This window comes from Amborella trichopoda, chromosome 2 (assembly GCF_054954075.1).
Source record: "Amborella trichopoda isolate Santa Cruz 75 chromosome 2, AtrichopodaSantaCruz75HAP2 v2.0, whole genome shotgun sequence".
In the NCBI taxonomy this organism is placed as follows: Eukaryota; Viridiplantae; Streptophyta; class Magnoliopsida; order Amborellales; family Amborellaceae; genus Amborella; species Amborella trichopoda.
Window position 1 is genome coordinate 36,540,705 of NC_142337.1, and position 8,319 is coordinate 36,549,023.

The window sequence follows — 8,319 nt, forward strand, 5'->3', positions numbered from 1 at the left end:
ATCAGGGGGGGTGAAAAAAGTTATGAAGACGCCTAGTCTCCTAAGCCAAAGCACTCAGGATCTAGATGTCCCTATGTGTACAACAGTTTACCGAAACCTCTTATTACCTGATACTAAAAAACCTTCCATTTGAGTACCCTCTTATCATATTCCCCGAGACTGCATGTGTACGCTAGCCTTCGAGGTGGAACCCAAGTTAAAACCTAGCTTCCAAGGCAAGATGGACAAACTACCACAACCAAACATGAGCGGCCTAAAGTGGCCACGAAACTCCTTTCCCTAGGCCATCATACTTTGCCTGAACTGATGGACTTTGCCTTAGCCTGCCTAAGGCGAGCCAACCACTGCGAATCACGCTTGCAATTTCAATTTTGAGAACATGCTTACTAGAACTTGCTGACCAAACACCAGAAGGGTATGAATGTCCCCCTCATAAGATGAAGAACACTGACATCTCCCGAGCCGGTAGACCTGTTAAAGAAGAATCCATTCTACCCATTGCAAGCAGTGATGGAGCTAAGGATGAAAGGAAAAACCCAATGCCTGGCCGCTGAATTTCAATAGAACAAGCCAAACCACCAAGAACAACAGTCTTAAGACTGTCGAGTACCAAGTCATCCTGAATTACAGTCCCAAGAACGTCGAGAATTGGTGATGACCCGATGGCTAAGAAGTCGAATCTCAAAAGGGGAAATCACAACAACTTTTACACTCTCAGATCGGGGTTCAAAGTTGTATAAGGCACCGACTCACCCCATCAACGTGTAGCACACTTTATGTTAGCATGTCAAGTGTCAGCGTCTGATGGTAGACTGCTCCTTCGCCAATTTATGGAAACCCTAGATGGGATGACTTTCAAGTGGTATGCCCTACCTCCATATTCCATCCACTCATGCCATGAAATGGAGCATTTGTTCTACGAACATTTTTGTGAAGTTCAGCAAGAAGTTCAAGCTATAGAACTTCTCACCATGACCCAAGGACCAAATGAATCAGTTGATAAATTTGTCCAAAAATGGAGGGACCTCACGGTATAACAAAGCAACCCTATGCCCGAGGCAAATGCCAGTCAAACCTGTGTCCAAAATATGAGGAAAGATATTTTGCTCCATGTTGAGGTCTCCAATCCCATCACCTTCTCTGACATGATATCTAGGGTAGTGCGAATTGAGAAGCTACTCAAACACCATGGAGGCACCCAGCCACAGGCCTCGAGTGGGGGACAAAGATGAACTTTCAACAACAATCGGTCCAATCCACAAAGTAATTAGCAAAAGGATACAGTTAGTGCAATAGTCACAGCCACACCAACCCATCCCAAAGCTCTCGCCGGTCCGACACCTCTACATACTCTTGACACCAACCATGGAATACCACAATTTAAGGTCTAAGGAGAGCCTCAGCCAAAGCAGCAACAACCTCATTCATATAACTAAGTGTCTCCAACCCCAAACCTTTATCAACCTATTTGCTTTGAAGAAACAATGAACAAACATTATAGTTTCGATAAGGATTGGGTCTTAACTATTATGCAAATTTTGTTGAATTAAGGGATGATAGCCCTTCCAAAACCAAAGATATCAGACGAGGTGGATCCACAAACATCAAGAGATATTGTTCTTATCACCGGATGATGAGTCACCAAGTCCCAGATTGCCTCCACCTCAAGGACCACATCAAAGCACTGATCCAAAAGGGGCAAATTCACTTGGGAAATCTCAAGAAAGCATTTGAAGCAGTTGAGGCCTCCCATATGTTTGTGGTCGATGAAGAATAGCTTCAAGGTGTGCATCCAAGTGAAATGTCACCAAATTCTTGTAGGGTATTTCTCAACACACTTGCATCCCTAATGCAAAAAAAGGACATGCCAGTCGCAATCTAGGGATGTGAGTACCAAAAACACCTGCAACTACGAAAGCATTTATTTAATAAGCCTAATTTTGGGAGAATTTTGAAACGTGTCATATTGGTCCAAAAATCATGTGAGGTAGTATTTGATGCCCTAAGGGCACCCGCCAAGTTTCGTCGTGATCCGATAAAATTAAGTTAGATCAGACTAAAATTTAGTTTGTAATTCCTGTTCTTAATATGATGAAAAAGTTCATCATAACTAGAGCCCTATTTTCGAGGTCTTTTATGAGTGTCAAACCATTGGATTCAGAAGGTCCAAAGGAAGAAGTGAGATATGACAAGACTATTCCTTTGACTCCAATTGATGCAAACTTGCCTTATGCCCCATTTGAGAAAATGCCTTAGTACCACGATGGACAAACCTCGTCATCTGATCCCCACGTCCAAGAGCCACCCCTTATAGTGACCCAAATGGATCAAGCCATGAATCACATGAATCATAAGGAGACGATCGATCTCACTACCTTCACTTATACTCATGACAACTAGAACGTGCTGCATATTCCAATCCCTTGTTGGAAGTGAAAGTCGCTCGTCAATTTGTTTCAGCCCCAGAACAAGGTGTACCCCTTCAAGAAGGAGTGGGTTCCTGCATTGCTTCTATTACTATTAGAACAAAACATCATCTAGCTGCTAGAGGTCAACACCTTAGAGCAAGCTGGACAGGAGACACACAAGAGGTACTGCGCCTATCACAGGATACTAGGCCACCCCACTCAATAATGTTATACACTCAAAGACATTATTGAAGCCCTTATTAACAAGGGTCAGATAAAGCTCGATGAGCTAAAGAAAGCATTCGGGGCAACTAAAGCTTCCCACATAGCGACAATCCAAGAGGATGACGAGGCACCTACTGTCCTCCGTAATGCTTGAAGAAGGTCTCATCACGTCGAAGCTGACAAGGCAGCCCCAGTTCCTGCCTTCAAGAACTGAGAACCTCTGGTGTCCATATCATTTGATATGAGGCCATGAACTGAGTGAATGCACTGGCTTCCATGAGCTATTGGCAAAGAAGATGTAGCAACACCAAGAAGTTCATGGTAACTCAGAAGGATACCATCAAGTCCCTGCTCCACCAGTGCAAGAAGACCTCCCGACACAAGCCCAGCAATGTGCGCTAGACCCTCTACATGCCCTCTTCGAGACGCTGCTCCAACAGGGTCTCATCACTCTCAAGCCCACTAGACAACCTAAGCATCTTGCTCAGGGTGCAGAAAATCTTTGGTGCCCATATCATCAGGTATGGGGCCATGAGCTGGGAGAATGCTCTAAGTTCGAAGCTCTAGTCTTGGAGAAGTTACAAGACGGCCACATTGTTTTCATCGTTCTCCCAGAACGCTTCCAAGCCATCACTCCCATCCCAGAGGAAATCTCACTACATGTCCCCTATGAGCATACACTGTACCCTTCAGAGACCTCAACTTCTCAGCCTTAGGAAGTCCACTATGGACAAAGTAGGCTCAAGTCCCTGAAGCATGAGGCAATTCGTGAAGCTAGGGCTACTCATAAGCTCGATAGGACAAACCAAATGCCTCCCAAGGGATCCAGAAAGCGACAAGCATCTAGGTCAGCTCGTCGAAGGAACCACATTCCTCAGCCACTAGTCGAGGAAGAATTTCTCAGGCTCCTTCCTTCACTATCAACCTTACAGGTCTTCATTTCAAGCACAGCTCGCCTTATCCCTTCGTCCAATCAGATGGACGTTCCTGTGTCTTCAACTGCTCGGGACTCGTCTAATAGGGGTGACTAATTCTAGCGACGACGTAAATACCCCCTGCACACGTCCAATTCTGGTGACTATGTAAAAAGCCGCCCAGAACATTCTAACTCCGTTATTTCTTCTTCTCCACCTCCTTCCTCTTCTATCTCTTTCATAGGTGCAGTTCGGTAATGCTCAAACTTCGACGCCCTAAATAGAGAGCTCGGAGGCACCAACATCAGCAGGTCGCAGCAGAAGCGCCTAAGAAAAATGATGGCCCAGGTGACTTGATTCTTAAGAGTCGCTGACAACCTGGCAGCCCAAGCCAAGATCGAGCCATCGTCAAGCTCCTGTTCCAAGGAGGCCTCCTATATAGGGTAGATCTTGGAAGTACCATCCAGCACGGGGCAAATGAGCTTAAGACCGGGGAAGAAGCTTCAGGCCACACTACAAAAGCTCAAAGTCCTCAAGTTTCCTGATCCTTCACTTGTCCCTAATCCTCAACCTCAAACTTCCACATTCCTATTACAAATCCCAATTACTTCCCCATCAGCCCAGACGCACCAGCTGAACAACAAAGGCAGCCAGTGTCACAAACAAAACTCGACCAAAACCAGCTCCTAAACCCACCCTACCACCTACACTAGTGACTGAATCAGGAGCATAGAAGGCTAATGAGGATAAGGTGAAATATGATGTAATTGGGCATTTGAAAAAGCTTACAGCCCTTCTGAGTATCTATGACACCCTTACGCAATCCAGAGACTACTGTATGGCCCTGGTTCAAGCTCTTTCTAACCCAAAGGTGTACGAGACTGAAGTGGAGCCTATTGAGGTGGACTCAGCCATCCTGGGTGGATGCTTGGCAATCACCTTTTCTGAAGTTGACCATCAATTGGGAGGCAAATTTCACAATTACCCCCTCTTCGTGAATGGTGAATTACACGCCTGCCCTATCAACCGGATAATGCTGGATGGAGGGTCAGCAGTCAACTTGATCCTAAGAAGGATCCTCATCCTATTGGGATTGGGATCTGACGACCTCACTCCTACCCACATCACCGTGCAAGGGTTCAACCAATCAGGAGAAAAGCGAGCTAGGACAGTTCGCCTTCGCCTCAAGATCGATGACCTGAACAATTACGCTCAGTTCCCTGTAATTGACACTGATGCATCTTATAATGTCCTGCTCGGTCGCCCTTGGCTTCACGATCAGGGGGTGGTTCCTTCCACTCTCCATCAATGCTTCAAGTATAGTTGAGAGGGGAGACAACACGATCTATACTGATAAGAGACCGTTCCCTATAGCTGAAACTCACTATGCTGACACTAAGTACTATTTCACTGATCTTCCAACACCAGAAAAATCAAAGGATGATGATTGGAAGTCTATGAGAGAGACAAGACCCTTGTCTCATGATGATGTTGAAGACCTTGGGCGAATGATTACGGACATGTTCAAAGAGGAGGAAAGACAAGACAAGGCAAGACCTCCCCTTGACTCCTATCTACCCAAAGTATACCTTACCACCTCTCTAAGGTTATGGTGTCATCTCTCGAAGATAAAGCTTCCCCCTCTACTTCTAATTTGCCAAAGCAAAATGATAAGCTAGAAGTAACACTTGAGGCTGGGGAAGCCCTAGAGGTGGACCTTTCAGCACTGGAGGTCACCTATACGCCGGACCAGCAAAAAGTCCTTCATGTCCCCATTGCTCTTCTAGAAGCAGAATTGGCATACTAACCACCAAGGAAGGTACTCCAGTTCCTATCCTCCTTGAACAAGGAGATCACCACCAGCCAAAAGAAGGTCTTACACTTCTCAGAGGCTCTCAAAGAAGTACAGGTGGACAAAAGTCAGCCCTCTGGCTCTCAGGAACAAGATCCCATGGCAGAGCTGGTGTAGCCTCCGGAATCAGTTGGAGGTTATGCGCGTCTCTTCAAAGTACTTAAAGGAGTTCGTCCCTGATACCAAGACCTATGATGAGATCAAGAGCAATTCACCCCGAAGCAAAGCCAAAGATGCCCCAGATTGGAGTATTTACAGCGAAAGGACTCACCAAATCATGAGAACCATGAATTATGAGCCCCTATCCAATCAAACGCTAAGGGGTGAGGAGGCAACGCCTCCCCCATTCGAGGTCATTAGAGCCACGGCAAGCTGTCAAAAGATAAAGAAAACAGTGGGATATTCTTTTTCATCTCACACAAAAAAAGGGCAGAAGCAATGAAAAAAGAAGGAAGAATAGAAGACATGCCTCACACATAAAGAGAAAAGAACCATTTCATTCATAAATCTTTCTTTACAATAAAAAGAAATGAAAAGAAAAAGAGAAAGAAGGCATCATCAAAATCGATCAATTGCTTCATTGATCTTCCCCCTATATGCTGCAGCTGATGACTTAGCATCCTTGATGCATTCCTTCAACTCTGCCACCAGCTCCACGTCATGCTTCATGAAGGTGATCCCTTCTTCCAAGGAGTACTCGAGAGCCAAAATATTATCAGCTAGCATATTGTTCTTTGCTTCCTAAGCCGTAGTCTCCTTCTCTAACTTGTCAAGCTTTTGCATCAGCTATAATATCTTCGCCCTCAGGGTCATCACCTTGTGGTGGTGGGTGACGACCTCCTCAGCAAGGTTGGATCTCTGGGAGACTACAACATCCTTCTGCTGCAATTGAACTTCTATCAGTCTGTGGTGGTGCATGAATGAGGACTCCAAAGGAGGCAATGGTGACCTCTGCAGCCGCAGCGCAGTTGCTTCTTCGGGCAAGGTCTTTATTCTCCACCCTTATAGCTCGTTTACGACATCATCGAAGTAAGGGACGACCTCTGGTGCACCCCCTGCAAGGGCGACCTGCCTCAACTGCTGGATTGCACCATTAAGCTAAGTAAGAGGCAGACTCTTCAATCTCTGCACGCCCAAACGAAGCATGTTCATAATTTTGCCAGACATCCAACTCAAGCTAGGCCTAGGCAATGCTACTGGGGCCACTGCAATGGAAGGAGCATCAGTCTCCATGGCAGAACTCGAAGGGATGACAGCCATGTGAGTTGCTGGATCTTCCCAAGGGACTGTGAAGCCCAAGCTCTCATCATTTGCAGGTGCGGAGGGGGGCCTAGTTTCAACCTACTCCCCCCTCACATCCTCCTCACCTAGCCTGTCAGCCTCACCATTAGCAGGATTGGTCCCTCCAAGGCCAACCACTTCTCCTTGCCCTTTCTTTTTTGAGGCAGTCGCAATATCCTCCAAAGTGGCCATAGCACTTTAAGGGCCAACTCCTTCTCCCTTCTCCCTCTCTTCTTGAATCGCCATCTTTGCCTCGGCAGGTTCGACACCTTCCCCCTCTTCTTCTTCACCCTTGTCTCCACAGCAGCCATTTCAGCTACAGGCTCTTCCATAGGGCCCACCTCCTCTACAGTAAAAGACGCCGCCTCTGGGCCCTCAAAGACTGACCCTTAAGGATGTCCTGCCTCTACTTCCCTTATAGCTACATCACCTGGAGCAGCAACTTCATGCTACTAGGGTGGCCCCTCTTCAGTCCCTGAGGCACCAGCCTCTTCTAGGACCACAAGCTTTACCGGATCTTCCCTTTCCTCAGTAGGCACAGTGATCTCCTGAGCTCCAAATGGCTTCTTTACCTTGACCGCCTCATCAAGGCTGGCCTCATCAGCCCCTATCACCTCCATCGGCACTGGACCCTCCCCTTCAGCCATGAACGTCATTTCCTGGTCTGAATCAATTTCTATTTAGGCAGTGGGATCTAAGGCACCGGCTTAAGCCTCTAAAGGGCCAGAAGAAGGTTCAGGTGAAAGAGAAGGCGAACCCTTAAGAGCATAGGGCGATGCAGAAATAGCAAGAGACACGTATGACTCCAAAGAAGCAGCCGGCGAAGAGCCATCTTCTGGCTCTCGAATCAATGAACGCTAGGGTCCCTTATGCTTCGGAGCCCGACGAGCAGGTGCACGAGGAATGGCCACGACAACCCACTTCCTTTTCTTCCCCGTCGCTTGAGAAGGGTGCAGCAGCCTCAAAAGCACCCCCTCGAGAAAAATCGACAGCAAGCTTGCTATGAGGGCTGCTCCCTATCAACTCGTTCAAATCCTGGACCGGGTGCCCTTCATACCCTGTAACCTTGCGGCCCTCATTCTATTTGAAAATAACAGAGAGGTTGTCAAGAATGCTCTCTGTCGTCTTCTCCATATTGAGAAATCGTGGCAGAGACTTGTCCACGTCAATCTTGCGAGGCCACCCAACGACGCGCCAGTTTCAAGGGAAGCCCAAGGTGAATATCTCAGCTTCCCAATACCCCTTACTGGTGATCTTCCACCAGAGTTTGTGGGCCTCGATTGCTCGCACTCTTCTGCCAAAATATGGCAGCATGTACTTGTTGACCTCTGTAAACTCCAAGCACGTGGCCCAAGTTGTGCGACTGTGCCTCGAGAGCTAGGTCTCACGATGGGTCCCCAGTTGGTCCTTCTTCCTACTGCTAGCTTTACTATGCCGCTTCTTAAAGAACACTGAGAATGGATACCCTTGGTCCAGCCCGTGCTATCGAGTAAATCGATGAGGGAAATACCCCTCAAGCTTAGCACTATGAATGGTACGGTAGGGTAGAACCCTGCCTCTAACACTCAACATGTACATCAGCTACTTATGAGCGGTAGGAGCACCATCCAGGCTCTTGCCCATCTCATCGACAAAAGTG